This window comes from Salvelinus alpinus, chromosome 12 (assembly GCF_045679555.1).
Source record: "Salvelinus alpinus chromosome 12, SLU_Salpinus.1, whole genome shotgun sequence".
Lineage (NCBI taxonomy): Eukaryota > Metazoa > Chordata > Actinopteri > Salmoniformes > Salmonidae > Salvelinus > Salvelinus alpinus.
The window spans coordinates 55,269,255-55,290,554 of NC_092097.1; the positions used below are offsets into that span (position 1 = coordinate 55,269,255).

Genomic DNA, 21,300 nt, shown 5'->3' on the forward strand with positions numbered 1-21,300 from the left:
AGGTACCTCCACGTTTTTTTCTTTTATAGTGGCTGTGATTGTGCAATCGACTCCATTCAAAACGTGATGACGTACAGACACCCAAAGGAAGACGTAGGCAGTGTCCGTTTCTTCATAGCATTCACTGTCACCTTAAAAACAGACTCCAGATCAGGGGTAAAAATTTCTGAAATCTGACCCCTGTCATGAAAAGTGCTGTAGATATAGTTCTGTACCACTCAGGCAAAATTCCAACGGCTATAGAAACTAGAAAGTGTTTTCTATCCAATAATAACAATAATATGCATATTGTACGATCAAGAATTTAGCACGAGGCAGTTTAATTTGGAGACCAAAATATGCTAATGCGGAACAGCACCCCCTATAGTTCCAAGAAGTTAAGGGTTATGCCATGAAGGTGTTTGTACAAATGAATACTCAGATGGACATGGTGCCATACATGCACTCTAACATTGTTGGCCTGGCTGTTTTTCATGGTTGTTTCTCTTATTTGGTGGTGCATAGGGAAGGGAATATAATTATTTTATTTCTCAGGGTGGAATGTGATGGTTGAGGGCCAGCTCTTGGATGTCTGTATCGGTCAGGTCCCCCTTTGACATTGTGGGAGATTTGTCGACGTGCCTGTGAGTCTCTGGATAAGAAGCTGTTGAACTAATGTGATGTAGTTGGGCAGCTTCCCTGGAAGTATGTTTAGTAAGAGAAGAAATAGTCTAGCTGAATTTACACAGTAACAATTGGTTCATGATCCAACCACTTAACTATCAATGTTTGTAGGGTCTAAACAGTGTATAAAAATGTCTCACCCATCCAGGTCTGCTTTGTGACCAGCTTAGCTGGTGATTAATACAAATTAGGACCATTAAGGCTGCTGATGGCATAAGTACTACCTGTCAATGATTTGAGAGGCAGGTTCAATTCATTTAAATTGTTTGACCATCCAGATCACACCGCCTGAGGTAGTCAGGAAAGTGATCACAATGAGTATTAAACTTTTCTACATCTGCCTAAAGGTGGGCACAGATTACAGACGTCAAGACAAAGGCACGTTAGCCCCAGGTACAAATGAGACCGGTGAACACCGTGTAAGAGAGAATACCGGACACATGGTCAGTAATATTGGTGTGACATTTAGTAATATACAAGAGGCAACCAGTATCGTCTTCCAGCCACGTCATTTAATTCAGACCAACAACCAGTTCAGAAAAGGTTTAAGAAATGTTTCAGCACAAAATGCACAGGTTTACAATGGTCATTGAAGTTGATTTGGCGGTTGGAGGAAAACAGCATGACCCAATGATAAAGTCACAGAAGCCTTGTACATCTTCAGGTTCCCCAGGAAGATATCCTGCAAGACAAACCATCAGTACCAGCATTCTAGTTCCCAGTCATTTGTGCATGAACATATACAACTCACATTCAGTAACAGGTGTAAGCCACATCCAAGTACTTATAGGTTCCGACACAGGGGTCGCCGAACACGGAGTTGGATACCTTGACGATACACTGGCGCTCTCCGTCACACCTGTGTGAAACAGGTAGAGTTTAACATCTCAGCCAATGAGTGCCTACAGGTATATGCACACTAACGGTTTCAGTACCTTTTTGCCATTGTGCTGGTGGTGGATGGGCTGAGGCAGTTGGTGTTTGAGTTGGTTTTGTGGGCGCCCAATGGAACACACATCGTGTTGACGACGACCATAGTTGGCACGCTGAATATGGATCTCACCCCGATCTGAGGAAGAGATCAAAGAAAAGGATTACCAAATCTGGTTGTATGTGTGGGCTAGTGACTAACATATGTCACCACATGAATACACTGTATGGTAGTGTTGACCAGCTTACCACATAGTAGTTGAGAATCAGAGCCTTCACATATGATGCTGCTTACTGCAAGGACAACACAGGAGTTACACCACACAAATTAAGACACATTAGCCTGGTGAAGTGTTAGTGATGGGGACTAATAGGGAATGTTTAAAATGCACCTGGAATCAACGTGTTGGCATGAAGTAAAGTATACAAAGTAATGCGCGTCATCTTCCACCGTTACCTTGTAGTTTCACTTCCTTATGAACAGTTGGTAAGCTGGTGAAAACAGGTCGACCCGCTACACCAAATCTGAATTTCTATGCAGTTTGTGCCATCTGTCAGATTAGCTATAGACCCTACCAATCTGTGGGAGTTGCTCTAGCTAGTTACCGTTCACTGAAACATATTCAGTGGTAAACCAGATTAAGTGCACAACCATCAAATAAGCTTGAGACACTTCCCTTCCATGTTCTTGCTGGCTAATTGAGCGAGATATGTACATATAAGGAACAGCAGCAGCATATGAGGCACGTCGAAAAGGTTACTGCAAAAAGGGTCAGTGCAGATGGTCGGGGTAGTCATTCAGCAGTTTTATGGCTTGGGGGAAGTGGAAGCCATTCAGGGTCCTGTTGGTTCCAGACTTGGTGCAGCAGTACCATCTGTTATGGAGTAGCAGAGACCAGTATGACTTGGGTGGCTCGAGTCTGTATGTAGGGCCTTCAGACACACGTGGTGTCGAGATCCTGATGGCAGGGAGCCCAGCCTGAGTGATGTACTGGGCCGTACACATTACCCTCTGTAGCACCTTGCAGTCAGATGCCATACCTAGTGGTGATGCAGCCAGTCAAAAAGCTCTCAATGGTGCAGCTGTAGAATTGAGGATCGGAGGGCTGATACCAAATATTTCTAGCCTCCTGGTTGGGAGGGGCTCGGCCCTCGGCCCTCGTTTCCTGTAGTCCACTATCAGTTCCTTTGTCGTCTTGGCACCACACTTCCAGGTCCCTGACCTCCCTATAGGCTACGCTAACTAAAGTTGTTGCCGGCTACATTTTTCAATAACCACAGCTTGTTGGCTAGCTAGGGTTAGTTAGCAGGTGAGGGTGGTTTACACGTTGAGAAACCCATGCACGTATGAAGCGTTGTGGCCATAAGACGGCATTTAATAAAACGTAGTTAGCAATCTAGTACCATAGGGGAACGACCCATTCTATTCCTTTTCTAGCTATCAGCAGAGTGCACTCTTTTACAAAAGAGTAAAGTGGGTAGGAGTATTAAACAATATCCCGTCATACCGATAGTACGTTGAATCTAATTATGGACATTGGTGCCCACCACTAAGTGTTATTTGCACACATTCAGAGACTGACTTGTTTCTTGCTGTTGGACACAGGAGTATTTGATGTCCAGGTACTTGTAAGTCCCGACACAGGGGTCTCCAAAAACGAAATTGGATGCCGGCACAACACACTCGCTCTTCCCACCGCATCTGTGTGTTTCAAAGACAGGTAGAGGTCATCAGTTCCTTTCTGCCATCTTGCTGGTTAACACTAGTCAAGGAGTTCCTACAGGTAAACACAGGTTCCAGTACCTTTCTGCCATCTTGCTGGTTAACACTAGTCAAGGAGTTCCTACAGGTAAACACAGGTTCCAGTACCTTTCTGCCATCTTGCTGGTGGTTGTTTACACCACAGCCAAGGAGTTTCTACAGGTTCTAGTACCTTTCTGCCATCTTGCTGGTGGTGGATTGGCTGAGGCAGTTGGTGTCGGTGAGTTGGTTATCGGGGCGCCCAATGGAACACACATCGTGTTGACGACGACCCTAGTTGGCACGCTTGATTTGAATCTTACCTCCATCTGAGGGAGATGGGGAAGAGAGACATTGAAAAGGAGAAAGGTGAGGGACAAAGGAGAGCCAAGTCTGGGTCTCTATGGTGTGGGCTAGTGACGCTAATCTACAGTAGAAACTATCATAGGTGGTCAGTGATTATACTGTTCAGCAGTGTGGACTAGCTTACCACATTGCAGTAAAGCATCAGAGCCTTCACACGTGATGCTGATTGCTGCCAGGACAAATAAACAGGAATTACACACCACTCACATTAGCTTGGTTAAGTAGTATCATCATTATTACATACAGTACCTCCATCCGTTAGTGTACAGCAAGCTGCAGCCAGCACTGAAACAACATCACACAGCTAGTTGAGCAACATATGCACTTGGACCATGAAACTAGAATTCAGCATTGGTCTCTATACTCAAGCATTTCAGTTATACTAAGTGTATTATAGTCAAGTTGAGCATTTGGTCTCTTATTCCAGGCACAAGATGTCACATTTGTTAATGATTTTGTTTTGAATAGTTTTTTGTCCAATAGGGACTGAATGTCCCTCAAATCATATGACATGTACTTCTATTACTCACAAATACAAACATTTGGTCATATATATTTAAATTCTAATCTGCATCAGATACAGATTTTGTATACTCACATGTGACCGCCATCAGTCTGAAAATGCGCATGATTCCAGGTACAGGAGTGGTAGTAACAGAGAAAATGCAACTGATGACAACAAGACCCAATACACCTGGTATTTATGTTATGTGACATGTCTTAATTAACCCAGGTGTATCTCTTTGTCTCCAGGTGCACCTCATTGCAATCAGGGGCCGGCGTTTGCTGGTCTGAACCTGGCTATTGAGTCAGTCTCATGGAGTTAGATAGAGGACTCTAGGTGGATAAAATCCATTTTGGCATGAACACTGCCATTGAGGGCTTCCAACATTTTAAAGTAGCCATCTAGGTGGTGCTTCTTCGTTAAGGAAGAATTACATGGGCCACGTTCAGTCAAAAAACCTTCGATCATTGCAGATATAAATTTCATGAATAGAGACAACGTATTTCCTAAATCTACATGTCGGAGAGACATATTTGTTCAAAATAGCATATTGTTATCTGAACCTTCCAAAAGGTTGCATCCTGCTGAACGCACCCCAATATTCAATCCGGGTCATCAGGAGGGATCAGACAATTAATTATACTCTTGAGCAAACACAGCATAACTGTATGTGCAGTAAATTGCCTTGAATTGCCTAAATTACCTCTTCAATTCTCAGGGCTGCTGGACAGGTGCCTTGCCCGTCAACGTGCGAGCCCTTTGGGTGTTGCACTTATCAGGCTTTACCGCCACGGTCCAGAAAGGCTGGTCCGAGTGATTTTGTTCATTTATATGTTCCCACTTGCCACTCCTGTGAAGGGAGACCGCTGCGCTTGAAGGCAGTTTGGTGACCACAGAACCCCAGTACAGGTACTCTACTGTAAACATTATTAAAGTGAACCGTGTTGAATGACTATGTACATATGGCAGCAGTCTCTATGGTACAGGGTAGAGTACCAGGTGGTATCAGCCCAGTACCCTGCTTTTAACAGAGACTAAGTTTGGGCAGGGTACTGGGCGGAGGCCGGCTAGAGGTTACTATTTCAACGTCCGATGGCCTGGAGTAAGAAACTTCTATCTCCAGTTTCTCAGTCTCTTAGGGTTAGCTTTGATGCACCTGTCCTATCACCTCCTTCTAGATGGTAGCGGGGTGAGCAGGCCATGGCTCGGGTGGCTGAGGTCCTTGATGATCTTCTTGGCCTATCTGTGACACTGCGTGCTGTAGATGTCCTGGAGGGCAGGCAGTGTGCCCCTGGTGATGCGTTGGGCTGACCGCACCACCATCTGGGGAGCCCTGTGGTTGCAATTGCCGTACCTGGCGTTGATACAGCCCTACAGGATCCTCTCAATGGGGCACCTGTAGAAGTTCATGAGGGCCTTACAGGACAAGACAAATTTCTTCAGCCTGAGGTTGAGTAGGCGATGTTGCGCCTTCATCACATTGTCTCTGTGAATGGACCATGTCAGGTTGATTGTGATGTGCACGCCAAGTAACTTGAAGCTTTTCATCCTCTCCAGTGTGGCCCAGTAGACGTGGATGGGGACTAGCTCTCTCTGCTGTCTACTGAAGTCCACAATCAACTCCATTGTTTTGTTGAAATTGCGGGATAGGTTATTTTCCTGGCACCATTCCGTCAGGCCCCTCACATCCCTGTATGCTGTCTTGTCATTGTTGGCAATCAGGCCCACCACTGTTGTCAGCAAACTTGATGATTGAGTTACCACTCAGTCATGGGTGAACAGGGAGTACAGGAGGAGGCTGAGCACACACCCTTGTGGGGCCACAGTCTTGACGATCAGCGTGGCGGAGGTGTTGTTGCCTACCTTCACACCCGAGTACGGCCCGTCTACCCAGCTGCAAAGGGCGGGGTTGAGACCAAGGGCCCAAGCTTAGTAATGTGGTATGATTCTGCTATTTTCTTTACTTTTGAACCACTGCTAGCGGTCATCAACTACCTTTAGCAAAGGACATCTCTCGCCAGTCTGCACAGCGCGACTCAAACCAGAGCAAATCGGGCTTATTTTCTCCATATCTCCGGATTCCTACCGCAAGCTCTGAACCTTTTCACCTGGGTCATCGCAGCTAGCTAGCTGCTTTCCGATTGGCTGATTGGCTTCTCCTGGCTAACGTCTCTGTCCCGAAGCAAGCACTAATTAGCCTGGAGCTAGCCTATGCTAGGCCCATCCCCCGGCTAGCTGAAGAGGTCCATCAGCCACTCCTTAAGCTACAATACCTATTTTGACAATTGGCCTGGACCCTTTTACTACAGGGAGTCCTGCTGATCCATCATGACTGATCTGCCGACGTAACCACATGAAGGGGCTACAAATGACTCCTTCCGTCGCGAAGTCCCTCTAAGACCCTTCTGCTAGCCTGCATGCCCAGGCCCGCAAGCTGTCTGAATCGATGTGTCTCCAGCTCGCCCAGCTACTCAATGGACCCAATGATCACTTGGATAAGCATGCCTCTCCCTAATGTCAATATGCCATGTCCATTGCTGTTTTGGTTAGTCATTATTGCCTTATTTCATTGTAGAGCCTCTAGCCCTGCTCAATACACCTTAGCTAACCCTTTAGTTCCACCTCCCACACATGCGGTGACCTCATCTGGTTTAAATTATGTTTCTAGAGACAATATCTCTCTCATCGTCACTCAATGCATAGGTTTACCTCCACTATATTCACATCCTGCTATACCTTTGTCTGTACATTATGCCTTAAATCTATTCTACCTTGCCCAGAAACCTGCTCCTTTTACTCTCTGTTCCGAACGTACTAGACGACCAGTTCTTATAGCATTTATCCGTACCCTTATCCTACTCCTCCTCTGTTCCTCTGGTGATGTAGAGTTTAACCCAGGCCCTGCAGTGGCTAGCTCCACTCCCATTCCCCAGTCGCTCTCATTTGTTGACTTATGTAACCGTCAAAGCCTTGGTTTCATGCATGTTAACATTAGAAGCCTCCTCCCTAAGTTTGTTGTATTCACTGCCACTGTCAACATGGATGTCCTAACCATGTCTGAATCCTGACTTAGGAATACCACCAAAAACCCTGAAATTTCCATCCCTAACTATAACATTTTCTGAACAGATAGAACTGCCAAAGGGGGCGGAGTTGCAATCTACTGCAGAGACAGCCTGCAGAGTTTTGTCTTACTCTCCAGGTCTGTGCCCAAACAATTTGAGCTTCTACTTTTAAAAATCCACCTTTCCAGAAACAAGTCTCTCACCGTTGCCACTTGCTACAGACCACCTTCTGTCCCCAGCTGGGCCCTGGACACCATATATGAATTGATTTCCCCAATCTATCTTCAGAGCTCGTGCTGTTAGGTGACCTAAACTGGGACATGGTTAACCTTTCACGAGCCTCTACCCCGGGTCCGGGATCACCCCCCACCCCCCCCACACACTGATTAGCATAGCTAGCATAGCTTCACAAGTAGATAGTAGCATCTAAATATCATTAAATCACAAGTCCAAGACACCAGATGAAAGATACAGATCTTGTGAATAAAGCCACCATTTCAGATTTTTAAAATGTTTTACAGGGAAGACACAATATGTAAATCTATTAGCTAAACACGTTAGCAAAATACACCACTTTTCTAACTCCATCAGTTCTTACTCCTTCAGGTGCTATCACCAATTCGGCTAAACTAAGATATTGATAGCCAATAACCTATAAAAAACCTCTTCAGATGACAGTCTGATAACATATTTATGGTATAGGATAGGTGTTGTTAGAAAAAAGTGCATATTTCAGGTAGAAATCACAGTTTACAATTGCACCGACCATCACAAATCGACTAGAATTACTAGATAGAGCAACGTGTATGACCAATTTACCCATCATAAAACATTTCATAAAAATAGACAAAGCATAGCAATGGAAAGACCCAGTTCTTGTGATTTCAGACCATATTTCAGATTTTCTAAGCGTTTTTCAGCGAAAACACAATAAATCGATAAGTTAGCATACCACATGTGCAAACGTTACCAGAGCATCGATTCCAGCCAAAGAGCGCTATAACGTAATCACCGCCAAAATATATAAATTTTTTCACTAACCTTCTCAGAATTCTTCCGATGACACTCCTGTAACATCATTTTACAACATACATATACAGTTTGTTCGAAAAGGTGCATATTTAGCCATACAAAACCGTGGTTACACAATAAAAATACTAGGAAATCAAGCCTCAATATGTCTGACGTCATCTATCAGAGTGATCTAGTTTAATTGAAAGCTAATCATATACTTGACTAAAAAATACAGGGTTGACAGGAATCGAAAGACAAATTAGTTCTTAATGCAATCGCTGATTTACATTTTTTAAATTATCCTTACTTTTCAATACAGGTTGCGCCAAGCGAAGCTATAGCAAACAAGATGGCGACATAAACGTTTAACATTTATCGACAGAAACACGATTTATCATCATAAATTGTTCTTACTGTGAGCCGTTCTTCCATCAGAATCTTGGGCAAAGAATCCTTTCTTGGGTCTAATCGTCTTTTGGTCGAAAGCTGTCCTCTTGCCATGTGGAAATGCCCACTGCGTTCGGCATGAACTGGAAACGTGCCCAGCTGTTCAAAGTGCGTCAGAAATAAATGGGTCAAAATCGCACTAAACGGATATAAATTGCTATAAAACGGTTTAAATTAACTACCTTATGATGTTTTTAACACCTCTAACGAGTAAAAACATGACCGGAGAAATATTACTGGCTAAACAAACGCTTGGAAGGAGGCGAGTCCGACGTCCTCCGTGCGCAAGAGGCAGACAGCAAAGGGATGCTACTTCCGGTATTTGCTCTTTTATGCAGCCCCTGATTGCGCAATCGATACCATTCAAAGCGTCATCACGTACTGACATCCAGGGGAAGACGTAAGCAGTGTCCGTATCCTCATAGCAATAACAGTGGCCTTTAAACTGACTCCAGATCAGGGGCCAAAATGTGTGAAATCTGACTCCATGTCAGGGAAATTGCTCTAGAATTTGTTCTGTTCCACTCAGAGACAAAATTCCAACGCCTATAGAAACTGGAGACTGTTTTCTATCCAATAATAGTAATAATATGCATATTGTACGAGCAAGAATTTAGTAGGAAGCCGTTTAATCTGTAATGCAATTATGCTAATGAGAAAACAGCACCCCCTGTAGTCGCAAGAAGTTAACACCCCGGCCATCCTACAATCTAAGCTTGATGCCCTCAATCTCATACAAATTATCAATGAACCTACCAGGTACAACCCCAAATCCGTAAACACGGCACCCTCATAGATATCATCTTAACCAACATGCCCTCCAAATGCACCTCTGCTGTCTTCAACCAGGATCTCAGTGAGCACTGCCTCATTGCCTGCGTCCGTAATGGGTCTGTGATCAAATGACCACCCCCCATCACTGTCAAACGCTCCCGAAAACACTTCAGCGTGCAGGCCTTTTTAATCGACCTGGCCCGGATATCCTGGAAGGATATTGACCTCATTCCGACAGTAGAGGATGCCTGGTTATTCTTTAAAAGTGCTTTCCTCACCATCTTAAATAAGCATGCCCCACTCAAAAAATTTAGGACCAGGAACATATACAGCCCTTGGTTCACTCCAGACCTGACTGCCTTTGACCATCACAAAAACATCCTGTGGCGTACTGCGTTAGCATCAAATAGCCACCGCAATATGCAAATATTCAGGGAAGTTAGGAACCAAAATACACAGGCAGTTAGGAAAGCTAAGGCTAGCTTTTCAAAAAGAAATTTGCATCCATGTAGCACAAACTCCAAAAAGGGACACTGTAAAATCTGGGACACTGGGACACTGTAAAATCCATGGATAATGAGAGCACGTCCTCCCAGCTGCCCACTGCACCCAGGCTAGGAAACACTGTCACAACCGATAAATACATAATAATTGAGAATTTCAATAAGCATTTTTCTACGGCTGGCCTTGCTGTCCACCTGGCTACCCCTACATCGGTCAACAGCCCTGCACCCCCCAGATCAACTTGCCCAAGCCTCCCCCGTTTCTCTTTCACCCAAATCCAGATAGCTGATGTACTGAAAGAGATGTAAAATCTGGACCCCTACAAATCAGCTGGCCTTGACAATCTAGACCCTCTCTTTCTAAAATGATCCGCAGAAATTGTTGCAACAACTATGACTAGCCTGTTCAACCTCTATTTCGTATCGCCAGAGATCAACAAAGATTGGAAAGCTGCCGCGGTCATCCCCCTTTTCAAAGGGGGAGACACTCTAGACCCAAATTGCTACAGACCTATATCTATCCCACCCTAACTTTTTAAAGTCTTCGAAAGCCAAGTTAACAAACAGATCACCGACCACTTCGAATCCCACCGTACCTTCTCCGCTATGCAATCTGGTTTCCGATCTGGTCATGGGTGCATCTCAGCCACGCTCAAGGTCCTAAACGAAATCATAACTGCCATCGATAAGAGACAATACTGTGCAGCTGTATTCATCGACCTGACCAAGGCTTTCGACTCTGTCAATCACCACATTCTTATTGGCAGACTCAACAGCCTTGGTTCCTCAAAAGACTGCCTCGCCTGGTTCACACACTACTTCCTAGACAGAGTTCAGTGTGTCACATCGGAGGGCCTGTGGTACGGACCTCTGGCAATCTCTATGGGGGTGCCACAGGGTTAACTAACCTCCAGACGAGCTTCAATGCCATACAACTCTCCTTCTGTGGCCTCCATCTGCTCTTAAATGCAAGTAAAACTGAATGTATGCTCTTCAACCAATCGCTGCCCACACCTGCCCGCCCGTCCAGCATCACTACTCTGGACGGTTCTGACTAAGAATATGTGCACAACTACAAATACCTAGGTGTCTGGTTAGACTGTAAACTCTCATTCCATACTCACATTAAGCATCTCCAATCCCAAATTAAATCTAGAATTGGCTTCTTTTTTTCGCAACAAAGCATCCTTCACTCATGCTGCCAAACATACCCTCGTAAAACTGACTACCAATCCTTGACTTTGGCGATGTCATTTACAAAATACCCTCCAACACTCCACTCAGCAAATTGGAAGCAGTCAATCACAGTGCCATCCGTTTTGTCACCAAATCCCCATATACTACCCACCACTGCAATCTGTATGCTCTCGTTGGTGGCCCTCGCTTCAAATTCGTCGCCAAACCCACTGGCTCCAGGTCACCTATAAGTCTTTGCTAGGCAAAGTCCAGCCTTATCTCAGCTCACTGGTCAGCATAGCAGCACCCACCATAGCAGCACGCGCTCCAGCAGGTATGGTCACCCCCAAAGCCAATTCCTCTTTTGGCCACCCTTCCTTCCAGTTCTCTCCTGCCAATGACTGGAACGAACTGCAAAAATCACTGAAGCTGGCGACTCATATCTCCCTCACTAACTTTAACTTCTTATGGCTGCAGGGGCAGTATTGAGTAGCTTGGATGAAAAGGTGCCCATTGTAAACGGCCAGCTCCTCAGTCTCAGTTGCTAATATATGCATATTATTATTAGTATTGGATAGAAAACACTCTAAAGTTTCCAAAAATGTCAAAATATTGTCTGTGAGTATAACAGAACTGATATTGCAGGCGAAACCCTGAGGAAAATCCAAACAGGAAATGGCATCCATTTTGAAATATCCATGTTCCATAGCCTCCATTTGCTGGATTTAAAGGGATATGAACCAGATTCCTTTTCCTATCGCTTCCTCAAGGTGGCAACATTCTTCAGACATAGTTTCAGGCTTTTATTTTGAAAAATTTGCCAGAACGATAACATCTCGTCAAGTGGTCACATGAGTTTTGCTCGCGCAACAGAGTTTGGACAGCCATTGTTTTCCCCTCTCCTACTGTAAAAGACATTTGCGGTTGATATATTATCAATGATATATTTTAAAAACAACCTGAGGAATGATTATAAAAAACTTTTGACATGTTTCTCTGGACATTATGGAAACCATTTGGAATTTTCGTCTGCGTTGTCGTGACGTTGTCGTCTTTCCTGTGGATTTCTAAACATAACGCGCCAAACAAACGGAGGTATTTTGGATATAAAAATAATCTTTATGGAACAAAAGGAACATTTGTTGTCTAACTAGGAGTCTCGTGAGTGAAAAACATCCGAAGATCATCAAAGGTAAACGATTCATTTGATTGCTTTTCTGATTTTCGTGACAGAGCTACTTGATGCTAAGTGTACTTAATGTTTTGTCGAGCAATCGATAAATTTACACAAACGCTTGGATTGCTTTCGCTGTAAAGCATAATTTCAAATTCTGACATGACAGGTGGATTAACAAAAGGCTAAGATGTGTTTTCCTATATTGCACTTGTGATTTCATGAATATAAATATTTTTTGTAATATTTATTGAATGTAGCGCTATGCTATTCAGCGGTTGTGGATGACACTTATCCCATTAACGGGATTCCAGCCATAACAAGTTAAGAACAAGTGTATCTTTAGTTCTATGTAAAACATGTATCTTTCATCAAAGTTTATGATGAGTATTTATGTTATTTGACGTGGCTCTCCGAATGTTTTGGAGGCATTTCTGAACATCGCGCCAATGTAAACTGAGGTTTTTGGATATAAATATGAACTTTATCGAACAAAACATATTTGTATTGTGTAACATGAAGTCCTATGAGTGTCATCTGATGAAGATCATCAAAGGATATTGATTCATTTTATCTAATTTCTGCTTTTTGTGACTCCTGTCTTTGGCTGGAAAAATGACTGTGTTTGTCTGTGATTTTGCGGTGACCTAACATAATCGTTTGTGGTGCTTTCGCTGAAAAGCCTATTTGAAATCGGCCACTTTGGTGGGATTAACAACAAGATTACCTTTAAAATGGTATAAGATACATGTATGTTTGAGGAATTTTAATTATGAGATTTCTGTTGTTTGAATCTGCACTTTCACTGGCTGTTGTCATATCGATCCCGTTAACTGGATTGCAGCCATAAGAAGTTTAAGCTTTAGATGTCAGAGCAGCTCACAGATCACTGCACCCGTACATAGTCCATCTGTAATTAGCCCATCCAACAACCTCATCCCCCATACTGTTATTTATTTTATTTATTTTACTCCTTTGCACCCCAGTATCTCTACTTGCACACTCATCTTCACTCCAGTGTTTAATTGCTATATTGTAATTATTTTGCCACTATGGCCTATTTATTGACTTACCTCCCTTATCCTCCCTCATTTGCACACACTGTATATAGAACTAATCTATTGTATTATTGACAGCATGTCATTAATAGCCACTGTGACTATTAAAACCTACCCCAACCAGAAACTGTGGATTGAAGGCGGCATTCGTGCAAAACTGAAAGCGCAAACCACCTCATTCAACCATGGAAAGACGTTGGGGAATATAGCTGAATGTAACAGTGTAGTTATTCCCTCCGCAAGGCAATCATACAAGCAGAATGTCAGTATAGGGACAAAATGGAATCGCAATTCAATGGCCCAGACAAGAGACTTATGTGGCAGGGTCTACAGGCAATTACGGACTACAAATGTATTGATAAAATGCCTGGATTTTTACACTTTTGTTGATTCTCTTATAAAATGGGTAAAACTACTGTATAGCAACCCCAGCTGTAAAATAGTAAATAGCGGCTACTTCTCAGAGAGTTTTGAGTTGTCAAGCAGAGAAAAACAAGGGTGTCCGCTGTCACCATATCTATTCCTTATGGCCATCGAAATGCTAGCTATTAAAATCAGATCAAATAACAACATTAGAGGATTAGAAATCCAAGGCTTAAAAACAAAGGTGTCCATGTATGCCGATTACTCAAGTTTTATATTTAGTCTGCTAGCTAGATCCCTGTAATGTTTAATTGAAGATCTAGATAACTTTTCTGGACTCTCTGGATTAAAACCTAAATATGACAAGATACAGTGTGCCTATCTATATTTATCCATTTGTATATTTTAATTTAAACATTCTATGTTTCACGGAAACATTGCTCACTCAGGATATGTTGTCAGAGTCGATACAGCCATCGGGTTTCTTCATACGTCGCGCTGACAGAAAAAAACATCTCTCTGGTAAGTGGAAGGGTGGGGGTTTATGAACATACAGTAACTCAAGTCCTTTTGTTCACCTGACCTGGAAATCCTCACAGTCAAATGCCGACCGCATTATCTCCCAAGACAATTCTCTTTGATTATAGTCACGGCAGTATATACTCCCCCCCCCCCCCCTTCCCCCGGAAATCATATATCCTCAGGCTGATTAATTGAAGCTGGGGATGTTAGGAAAGCTATTTTGAGAACAAGAATACCTCCATTTTACCAGCACATTGACTTTTTTACCTGCTCGAGCAAAACACTCGACCACTGTTAATCTAACTTCCGCGATGCATACAAGGCCCTCCCCCGCCCTCCTTTCGGCAAATCCAACCACGACTCCATCTTGCTCATACCGCCCTATAGGCAGAAACTCAAGCAGGATGTAGCCGTGACTAAAACCATTCAACGCTGGTCTGACCCATCGGAATCGACGCTTAAAGATTGTTTTGATCACGTGGACTGGAAAATATTCCGGGAAGCCTCAGACAATAAAATCGATTTATACGCCGACTCTGTGAGTGAATTTATTAGAATGTGCATTGGAGAGGTTGTACCCAGTGTTACTATTAAAACCTACCCCAACCAGAAACTGTGGATAGAAGGCAGCATTCGCGCAAAACTGAAAGCGCAAACCACCGCATTCAACCATGGAAAGAGGTCGGGGAATAAAGCTGAATATAAACAGTGTAGTTATTCCCTCTGCAAGGCAATCAAACAAGCAGAATGTCAGTATAGGGACAAAATGGAATCGCAATTCAATGGCCCAGACAAGAGACGTATGTGACAGGGTCTACAGGCAATTACGGACTAGAAATGTATTCATAAAATGCCTGGATGTTTACAATTTCGGTGATTCTCTTAGAAATGGGTAAAAGTACTGGATAGCAACCCCAGGTGTAAAATAGTAAATAGCGGCTACTTCTCAGAGAGTTTTGAATTGTCAAGAAGAGTTAAACAAGGGTGTCCGCTGTCACCATATCTATTCGTTATGGCCATCGAAATGCCAGCCTTTAAATCATATCAAATAACAACATTAGAGGATTAGAAATCCAAGGCTTAGAAACAAAGGTGTCCATGTATGCCGATTACTCAAGTTTTATATTTAGTCTGCTAGCTAGATCCCTGTAATGTCTCATTGAAGATCTAGATAACTTTTCTGGACTCTCTGGACTAAAACCTAATTATGAGAAGTGTACAATATTACGTATTGTATCTTTAAAAAATACAACTTTTACATTACTATGCAGTTCATATTTAAAATGGGCTGACGGTGAAGTAGAAATGATTGGTATTCATATGAAAAAATATTAAATGAGCCCTACACAATGAATTTAAACAGAAAACAGACAGCTTTTTCTGGGACGCTAAACCAGACAAGATACAGTGTCCCTATCTATATATATCCATTTGTATATTTGTATTTAAACAGGTAAGTTGTCTGAGAACACATACTCATTTACAGCAACAACCTGGGGAATAGTTACATGGGAGAAGAGGGGGGATGAATGAGCCAATTCTGAACCGGGGATGATTAGGTGGCCATGATGGTATGAAGGACAGATTAGGAATTTAGCCAGGACACTGTGGTTAACACCCCTACTCTTGCGATCAGTGCCATGGGATCTTTAGTGACCACAGAGAGTCAGGACACCCATGTAACGTCCCATCCAAAAGACGGCACCTTACTGCCTTTGGTCATTGGGATATGTTTTAGACAAGAGGAAAGGGTGCCTCCTACTGACCATCCAGCACCACTTCCAGAAGCATCTGTTCTCCCATCCAGAGACTTACCAGGACCAACCCTGCTTAGCTTAGCTTAGCTTCAGAAGCAAACCAGCAGCGGGATGATGGGTGGTATGCAGGCCTAGCTGGCTATATAATGAATATGAATTGGGTGTTGTGAGATTATTAAATATAAAAGCACTAACATCTCTAAAATCTTCACTTAGTCAAAAGATTTATTTGAACCCTAAATGGTTCTCAAGTAAAATACTAAGAAAAGTTAATCCACTGTTTAAATAGCGCTTTTGCCTGTGTACAGATTTCGATGTCTCATTTTTGATTGATTGCGAATGATAGCTTTTTCTAAGTATCTCTCTTTTTCAAACAAGCATTGCAGACCTGGCTACAATTTAAATTTCATCCACCTGAAAAGATAGAACAAATATTAATGCTGAATTTAAATGCGCTGGTTGATAAAATACCTGTATATATGGGAAACAGTTTGAAAAGGGTATTTTATTAAATATTGTAAATTGGAATGGGTGAGTTGTCTTTTATAGAGTTATCAGAAATATATGGAAAGGTCTGCTCAGTCCAAGATTATAACCAATTGATTACAGCATTACACCAAAAATGGAGGCAGGTGGCAGCAGGAGGTAGGGAAGTGGTCTGCCCAATTTAACAGGATCAAAACTTGCAGTGGAATAAAAAAAGCATAAATAGGAATGTTTACCAGTTTCATTTGAGGACCAGGATGTTGATATCTGTGCCATACAGATTGCAAAGTTGTTGGGAAGATATTTTTTGATCTAAAATTGACCCTGGATATCCTATTAACGTTTTTCAACAGTCTGTAGAGTCTATTCAATAGAAATGGTATGTTAATCACAGCATAGTTGAAATATATATGCTGCGTAGAAATCCAAAGTGTGTGGCCAGCAGAGACAGGTGGGATGGGCTAAGGGAAGCTGAGGGTTGTGATGTGGAATTGGAGACAAGTGGGGGTGGAGTTGCTGGGTGAAGGATAGAATGAGATGTAAAATAAATTCCAGATAAAACAAATACATTTGAATTACACTGAGGGGCTGTGTTGATACAGTTGAGGCTTATGCCATGCAGGTGTTTATACAAATGCTCAGATGGACATGGTGCCATACATGCACTCAAACATTGTTGGCCTGGCTGTTTCTCATGGTTGTTTCTCTTATTTGGTGGTGCATAGGGCAGGGAATATAATTATTTTATTTCTCAGGGTGGAATGTGATGGTTGAGGGGCAGCTCTTGGATGGCTGTATCGGTCAGGTCCCCCTTTGACATTGTGGGAGATTTGTCGACGTGCCTGTGACCCTGTGTGTCTCTGGATAAGAAGCTGTTAGACTAATGTGATGTAGTTGGGCAGCGTCACTGCAAGTATGTTGATTAAGAGAAGAAATAGTCTAGCTGAATTTACACAGTAACATTTGTTTCATGATCCAACCACTTAACTATCAATGTTTGTAGGGTCTACACATTGTATAAACATTTCTCACCCATCCAGGTCTGCTTTGTGACCAGATTAGCTGTTGATTAATACAAATTAGGACCATTAAGGTTGCTGATGTCATAAGTACTACCTGTCAGCGATTTGAGACACAGGTTCAATTGATTTAAAAATAGTTTGACCATCCAGAACACCACCTGCGGTGGTCAGGAAAGTGATCACAATGAGTATTAAACTTGTCTACAACTGCCTAAAGGTGGGCACAGATTACAGATTACAGACATCAAGACAAAGGCACGTTAGCCTCAGGTACAAATGAGTCTGGTGAACACCGTGTAAGAGAGAATACCGGACACATGGTCAGTAATATTGGTGTGACATTTAGTAATATACAAGAGGCAACCAGTATCATCTTCCAGCCACGTCATTTAATTCAGACCAACAACCACAGTTCAGAAATGGTTTAAGAAATGTTTCAGCACAAAATGCACAGGTTTATAATGGTCATTGAAGTTGATTTGGCGGTTGGAGGAAAACAGCACGACCCGATGAAAATGTCGCAGAAGCCTTGTACATCTTCAGGTTCCCCAGGAAGATATCCTGCAAGACAAACCATAAGTACCAGCATTCTAGTTCCCAGTCATGTGTACACGAACATATACAACACTCACATTCAGTAACAGGTGTAAGCCACATCCAAGTACTTATAGGTTCCGACACAGGGGTCACCGAACACGGAGTTGGATACCTTGACGATACACTGGCGCTCTCCGTCACACCTGTGTGAAACAGGTAGAGGTTAACATCACAGCCAATGAGTGCCTAAAGGTATATGCACACTAAAGGTTTCAGTACCTTTCTGCCATCTTGCTGGTGGTGGATGGGCTGAGGCAGTTGGTGTTTATGAGTTGTTTATGTGGGCGCCCAATGGAACACACATCGTGTTGACGACGACCATAGTTGGCACGCTGAATATGGATCTCACCCCGAACTGAGGAAGAGAACGAAGAAAAGGATTACCAAATCTGGGTGTTTGTGTGGGATAGTGACTAACATACGTCACCACATGAATACACTGTATGGTAGTGTTGACCAGCTTACCACATAGTAGTTGAGAATCAGAGCCTTCACATATGATGCTGCTTACTGCAAGGACAAAACAGGAGTTACACAAATTAAGACACATTAGCCTGGTGAAGTGTTAGTGATGGGCACTAATAGGGAATGTTGATTTCAGGTGCATTTTAAACACGTTGGCATGAACTAAAGTATAAATAGTTAGGTGCGTCATCTTCCACCGTTACCTTGTAGTTTCACTTCCTTATGAACAGTTGGTAAGCTGGTGAAACAGGTCAACCCACTACACCAAATCTGTATTTCTATGCAGTTTGTGCTGTGCCATCTGTCAGATTAGCTATAAACCCTACCAATCTGTGGGAGTTGCGCTAGCTAGTTACCGTTCACTGAAACATTCAGTGGTAAACCAGATGAAGTGTGCAAAACCATCAAATAAGCTCGAGACACTTCCCTTCCATGTTCTTGCTAGCTAATGGAGCGAGATATGTACATATAACAAGGATCAGCAGCATATGAGACAAGTCAATAAAGTTCCTTCAAAAAGGGTCGTTGCAGATGGTCAGGGTAGTCATTCAGCAGTTATGGCTTGGAGGAAGTGGAAGCCATTCATGGTTCTGTTGGTTCCGGACTTGGTGCACCCGTACCATCTGTTATGGAGTAGCAGAGACCAGTATGACTTGGGTGGCTCGAGTCTGTATGTAGGGCCTTCAGACACACGTGGTGTCGAGATCCTGATGGCAGGGAGCCCAGCCTGAGTGATGTACTGGGCCGTACACACTACCCTCTGTAGCACCTTGCAGTCAGATGCCATACCTAGTAGTGATGCAGCCAGTCAAAAAGCTCTCAATGGTGCAGCTGTAGAATTGAGGATCGGAGGGCTGATACCAAATATTTCTAGCCTCCTGGTAGGGAGGGGCTCGGCCCTCCGTTTCCTGTAGTCCACAATCAGTTCCTTTGTCGTCTTGGCACCACACTTCCAGGTCCCTGACCTACCTATAGGCTACGCTAACTAAAGTTGTTGCCGGCTACATTTTTCAATAACCACAGCTTGTTGGCTAGCTAGGGTTAGTTAGCAGGTGAGGGTGGTTTCCACTTTGAGAACCCATGCACGTATGAAACGTTGTGGCCATAAGACGGCATTTAATAAAACGTAGCTGGCAATCTAGTACCATAGGGGAACCAACCTATTCCATTCCTTTTCTAGCTATCAGCAGAGTGCACTCTTTTACAAAAAAGTAAAGTGGTTAGGAGTATTAAACAATATCCCGTCATACCGATAGTACGTTGAATCTAATTATGGATATTGGTGCCCACCACTAAGTGTTATTAGCACACATTCAGAGACTGACTTGTTTCTTGCTGTTGGACACAGGAGTATTTGATGTCCAGGTACTTGTAAGTTCCGACACAGGGGTCTCCAAAAACGAAGTTGGATGCCGGCACAACACACTCGCTCTTCCCACCGCATCTGTGTGTTTCAAAGACAGGTAGAGGTCATGAGTTCCTTTCTGCCATCTTGCTGGTTAACACTAGTCAAGGAGTTCCTACAGGTAAACACAGGTTCCAGTACCTTTCTGCCATCTTGCTGGTGGTGGATTGGCTGAGGCAGTTGGTGTTTTTGAGTTGGTTTTGTGGGCGCCCAATGGAACACACATCGTGTTGACGACGACCATAGTTGGCACGCTTGATTTGAATCTTACCTCCATCTGAGGGAGATGGGGAAGAGACAATGAAAAGGAGAAAGGTGAGGGACAAAGGAGAGCCAAGTATGGGTCTCTATGGTGTAGGCTAGTAACCCTAATCTACAGTAGAAACTATCATAGGTGGTCAGTGAGTATACTGTTCAGCAGTGTGGACTAGCTTACCACATTGCAGTAAAGCATCAGAGCCTTCACACGTGATGCTGATTGCTGCCAGGACAAATACACAGGAATTACACACTACTCATATTAGGTTGGTTAAGTAGCATCATCATTATTACATACAGTACCTCCATCCGTTAGTGTACAGCAAGCTGCAGCCAGCACTGAAACAACATCACACAGCTAGTTCAGCAACATCTCACAACATATGCACTTGGACCATGAAGCTAGAATTCCGCATTTGAATTATACCTACTGGATTATAGTCAAGTTGAGCATTTGGTCTCTTATTCCAAGAATGCAACGTGACAATTATATATATTTTTTGACCAATAGAAATTGAATGTACCTCAAATCATTTAACATGTACTTCATTTACTCTCAAATACAAGGTCATACATATTTAAATTCTAATCTGCATCACATACAGAGTTTGTATACTCACATGTGACCACCGTCAGTCTGAACATGTTCATGATGCCAGGTACAGGAGTGGAGTAACAGAGAAAATGCAACTGATGATATCTAGACTAAATACACTTGGTATTTATGTTATGTGACATGTCCTAATTAACCCAGGTGTATCACTTTGTCTCCAGGTGCACTTCATTGCAATTAGGGGCCGGCGTTTGCTGGTCTATACCTGGCTATTGGGTCAGTCTCATGGAGTTAGATAGAGGACTCTAGGTGGATAAAATCCATTTTGACATGAACATTGCCATTGAGGGCTTCCAACATTTTAAAGTAGTCATCTAGGTGGGGATTTTTGTTAACTGAGCCACACGGGTCCCGTGTGGCTCAGTTGGTAGAGCATGGCGCTTGCAACGCCAGGGT

At 43.1% G+C, this 21,300-nt stretch overlaps 1 pseudogene; it reads right to left on the reverse strand.

Annotated features, from left to right (window-relative positions):
* Window positions 1-1,223: 1,223 nt before the first annotated feature.
* Window positions 1,224-21,024, reverse strand: LOC139535315 (uncharacterized; annotated as a pseudogene).
* Window positions 21,025-21,300: the final 276 nt, after the last annotated feature.